Genomic DNA, 5,117 nt, shown 5'->3' on the forward strand with positions numbered 1-5,117 from the left:
TTATTCTTTGGGCTGATAGCTTTGAAGATATGTTCTGTAGGTGGTGAGAGTGGAGCAGGATTGTCTCCGTGGCGCAATTAGCTAGCGCGATCGGCTGTTAACCGAAAGGTTGGAGGTACGAGCCCACCCGGTGGTGGTGCGGCGCTTTTTTTTCTTTGGGCTGATAGCTTTGAAATTATGTTCTGATGGTGGTGATAGTGGAGCACGACTGTCTCCGTGGCGCAATTGGCTATTCGATCGGCTGTTAATTGAAAGGTTGGAGCTACGAGCCCATCCGGTGTTGGTGTGTTGCTTTTTTTTCTTTGAGCTGATATCTTTGAAGAAATGTTCTGATGGTGGTGAGAGTGGAGCAGGACTGTCTCCGTGGCGCAATTGGCTAGCGCGATCGGCTGTTAACAGAAAGGTTGGATGTACGAGCCCACCCGGTGGTGGTGCAGTGCTTTTTTGTCTTTGGGCTGATAGCTTTGAAGATATGTTCTGATGGTGGTGAGTGTGGAGCACGACTGTCTCCGTGGCGCAATTGGCTAGCGCGATCGGCTGTTAACCGAGAGGTTGGAGGTTCGAGCCCTCCCGGGAGTGGTGTGTTGCTTTTTATTCTTTGGGCTGATAGCTTTGAAGATATGTTCTGATGGTGGTGAGAGTGGAGCAGGACTGTCTCCGTGGCGCAATTAGCTAGCGCGATCGGCTGTTAACCGAAAGGATGGAGGTACGGGCCCACCCGGTGGTGGTGCGGCGCTTTTTTTTCTTTGGGCTGATAGCTTTGAAAATATGTTCTGATGGTGGTGAGAGTGGAGCACGACTGTCTCCGTGGCGCAATTGGCTATTCGATCGGCTGTTAACTGAAAGGTTGGAGGTACGAGCCCATCCGGTGGTGGTGTGTTGCTTTTTTTTCTTTGAGCTGATAGCTTTGAAGAAATGTTCTGATGGTGGTGAGAGTGGAGCAGGACTGTCTCCGTGGCGCAATTGGCTAGCGCGATCGGCTGTTAACAGAAAGGTTGGATGTACGAGCCCACCCGGTGGTGGTGCCGTGCTTTTTTCTCTTTGGGCTGATAGCTTTGAAGATATGTTCTGATGGTGGTGAGATTGGAGCACGACTGTCTCCGTGGCGCAATTGGCTAGCGCGATCGGCTGTTAACCGAAAGGTTGGAGGTTCGAGCCCTCCCGGGAGTGGTGAGTTGCTTTTTTTATTTTGGGCTGATAGCTTTGAAAATATGTTCTGATGGTCGTGAGTGTGGAGCAGGACTGTCTCCGTGGCACAATTGGCTAGCGCGATCGGCTCTTAACCGAAAGGTTGGAGGTACGAGCGCAGCCGGTGGAGGTGCGGCGCTTTTTTTTTCTTTGGACTGATAGCTTTGAAGATATGTTCTGATGGTGGTGAGAGTGAAGCACGACTGTCTCCTTGGCGCAATCGGCTAGCGCGATCGGCTGTTAACCGAGAGGTTGGAGGTTCGAGCCCACCCGGTATTGGTGCGGCGATTTTTTTCCTTTGGGCTGATAGCTCTGAAGAAATGTCCTGGCGGTGGTGAGAGTGGAGCACGACTGTCTCCATGGCGTAATTGGCTATGCGATCGGCTGTTACCTGAAAGGTTGGAGGTTCGAGCCCTCCCGGGAATGGTGTGTTGCTTTTTTTTGGGCTCATAGCTTTGAAGATATGTTCTGATGGTGATGACAGTGGAGCAGGTCTGTCTCCGTGGCGCAATTGGCTAGCACGATCGGCTGTTAACCGAAAGATTGGAGGTTCGAGCCAACCCGGTGGTGGTGCGGCGCTTTTTTTTCTTTGGTCTGATAGCTTTGAAGATATGTTCTGATCGTGGTGAGAGTGGAGCAGGACCGTCTTCGTGGCGCGATTGGCTAGCGCGATCTGCTTTGAATCGAAAGGTTGGAGGTACGAGCCCACCAGGTGGTGGTGCGGCGCTTTTTTTTCTTTGGGCTGATAGCTTTGAAGATATGTTCTGATGGTGGTAAGAGTGGAGCACGACTGTCTCCGTGGCGCAATTGGCGATGCGATCGGCTGTTAGCTGAAGGGTTGGAGGTTCGAGCCTTCCCGGGAGTAGTGTGTTGCTTTTTTTTCTTAGGGCTGATAGCTTTGAAGTTATGTTCTGATGGTGGTGAGAGTGGAGCAGGACTGTCTCCGTGGCGCAATTGGTTAGCGCGATCGGCTGTTAACCGAAGGGGTGGATAACGAGCCCACGCGGTGGTGGAGCGGTGCTTTTAATTCTTTGGGCTGATAACTTTGAAGATATGTTCTGATGGTGGTGAGAGTGGAAAACGACTGTCTCCGTGGCGCAATTGGCTAGCGCGATCGGCTGTTAACCGAAAGGTTGGAGGTTCGAGCACACCCGGTGGTGGTGCGGCACTTTTTTTCCTTTGGGCTGATAGCTCTGAAGAAATCTTCTGACGGTGGTGAGAGTGGAGCACGCCTGTCTTCGTGGCGCAATTGGCTATGCGATCGGCTGTTAACAGAAAGGTTAAAGGTTGGAGCCCTCCCGGGAGTGGTTTGTTGCTTTTTTTTCTTTGGGCTGATAGCTTTGAAAATATGTTCTGATGGTGGTGAGTGTGAAGCAGGACTGTCTCCCTGACGCAATTGGCTATGCGATCGGCTGTTAACTGAAAGGTTAGAAATTCGAGCCCTGCCGGGAGTGGTGTGTTGCTTTTTATTCTTTGGGCTGATAGCTTTGAAGATATGTTTTGTAGGTGGTGAGAGTGGAGCAGGATTGTCTCCGTGGCGCAATTAGCTAGCGCGATCGGCTGTTAACCGAAAGGTTGGAGGTACGAGCCCACCCGGTGGTGGTGCGGCGCTTTTTTTTCTTTGGGCTGATAGCTTTGAAAATATGTTCTGATGGTGGTGATAGTGGAGCACGACTGTCTCCGTGGCGCAATTGGCTATTCGATCGGCTGTTAATTGAAAGGTTGGAGCTACGAGCCCATCCGGTGTTGGTGTGTTGCTTTTTTTTTCTTTGAGCTGATATCTTTGAAGAAATGTTCTGATGGTGGTGAGAGTGGAGCAGGACTGTCTCCGTGGCGCAATTGGCTAGCGCGATCGGCTGTTAACAGGAAGGTTGGATGTACGAGCCCACCCGGTGGTGGTGCGGTGCTTTTTTGTCTTTGGGCTGATAGCTTTGAAGATATGTTCTGATGGTGGTGAGAGTGGAGCACGACTGTCTCAGTGGCGCAATTGGCTAGCGCGATCGGCTGTTAACCGAGAGGTTGGAGGTTCGAGCCCACCCGGTGTTGGTGCGGCGATTTTTTTCCTTTGGGCTGATAGCTCTGAAGAAATGTCCTGGCGGTGTTGAGAGTGGAGCACGACTGTCTTCGTGGCGCAATTGGCGATGCGATCGGCTGTTAGCTGAAGGGTTGGAGGTTCGAGCCTTCCCGGGAGTAGTGTGTTGCCTTTTTTTCTTAGTGCTGATAGCTTTGAAGTTATGTTCTGATGGTGGTGAGAGTGGAGCAGGACTGTCTCCGTGGCGCAATTGGTTAGCGCGATCGGCTGTTAACCGAAGGGGTGGATAACGAGCCCACGCGGTGGTGGAGCGGTGCTTTTATTTCTTCGGGCTGATAACTTCGAAGATATGTTCTGATGGTGGTGAGAGTGGAGCACGACTACCTCCGTGGCGTAATTGGCTATTCGATTGGCTGTTACCTGAAAGGTTGGGTATTCGAGCCCTCCCGGGAGTGGTGTGTTGCTTTTTTTCTTTGGGCTGATAGCTTTGAAGATATGTTCTGATCGTGGTGAGAGTGGAGCAGGACTGTCTCCGTGGCGCAATTGGCTACCGCGATCGGCTGTTAACCGAAAGGTTGGAGGTACGAGCCCACCCGGTGGAGGTGCGGCGCTTTTTTTTCTTTGGGCTGATAGCTTTGAAGATATGTTCTGATGGTGGTGAGAGTGGAGAACGACTGTCTCCGTGGCGCAATTGGCTAGAGCGATTGGCTGTTAACCGAAAGGTTGGATGTTCGAGCCCTCCCGGGAGTGGTGTGTTGCTTTTTTTCTTTGGGCTGATAGCTTCGAAGATATGTTCTGATAGTGGTGAGAGTGGAGCACGACTGTCTCCGTGGCGCAATTGGCTATGCGATCGGCTGTTAACAGAAAGGTTGGAGGTTGGAGCCCTCCCGGGAGTGGTTTGTTGCTTTTTTTTCTTTGGGCTGATAGCTTTGAAAATATGTTCTGATGGTGGTGAGTGTGAAGCAGGACTTTCTCACTGACGCAATTGGCTATGCGATCGGCTGTTAACTGAAAGGTTGGAGGTTCGAGCCCTGCCGGGAGTGGTGTGTTGCTTTTTATTCTTTGGGCTGATAGCTTTGAAGTTATGTTCTGTAGGTGGTGAGAGTGGAGCAGGATTGTCTCCGTGGCGCAATTAGCTAGCGCGATCGGCTGTTAACCGAAAGGTTGGAGGTACGAGCCCACCCGGTGGTGGTGCGGCTCTTTTTTTTTCTTTGGGCTGATAGCTTTGAAAATATGTTCTGATGGTGGTGAGAGTGGAGCACGACTGTCTCCGTGGCGCAATTGGCTATGCGAAAGGCTGTTAACCGAAAGGTTGGAGGTTGGAGCCCTCCCGGGAGTGGTGTGTTGCTTTTTTTTCTTTGGGCTGATAGCTTTGAAGATATGTGTTGATGGTGGTTAGAGTAGAGCAGGACTGTCTTCATGGCGCAATTGGCTAGCGCGATCGGCTTTTATTCGAAACGTTGGAGGTACGAGCACACCCGGTGGTGGTGCGGCGCTTTTTCTTCTTTGGGCTGATAGCTTTGAAGATATGTTCAGATGGTGGTGAGAGTGGAGCACGAATGTCTCCGTGACGCAATTGGCTCGCGCGATCGGCTGTTAACCGAAACGTTGGAGGTTCGAGCCCACCCGGTGGTGGTGCGGCGCTTTTTTTCTTTGGTCTGATAGCTTTGAAAATATGTTCTGATGATGGTGAGAGTGGAGCTTGACTGTCTCCGTGGCGCATTTGGCTAGTTCGATCGGCTGTTAACCGAAAGGTTGGAGGTTCGAGCCCTCCCGGGAGTGGTGTGTTGCTTTTTTTATTTTGGGCTAATAGCTTTGAAAATATGTTCTGATGGTGGTAAATGTGGAGTAGGACTGTCTCCGTGGCGCGATTGGCTAGCGCGATCGGCTGTTAACC

The 5,117-nt window shown here is 51.4% G+C and overlaps 1 non-coding gene across 1 annotated transcript; it reads left to right on the forward strand.

Moving 5' to 3' along the window:
* The first annotated feature begins 502 nt into the window (after positions 1-502).
* On the forward strand, positions 503-579 carry TRNAN-GUU (transfer RNA asparagine (anticodon GUU)). Its single transcript has one exon. It is a non-coding gene; the product is annotated as a tRNA-Asn (tRNA).
* Positions 580-5,117: the final 4,538 nt, after the last annotated feature.

This window comes from Rhipicephalus microplus, chromosome 2 (genome assembly GCF_043290135.1).
Source record: "Rhipicephalus microplus isolate Deutch F79 chromosome 2, USDA_Rmic, whole genome shotgun sequence".
Classification (NCBI taxonomy): domain Eukaryota; kingdom Metazoa; phylum Arthropoda; class Arachnida; order Ixodida; family Ixodidae; genus Rhipicephalus; species Rhipicephalus microplus.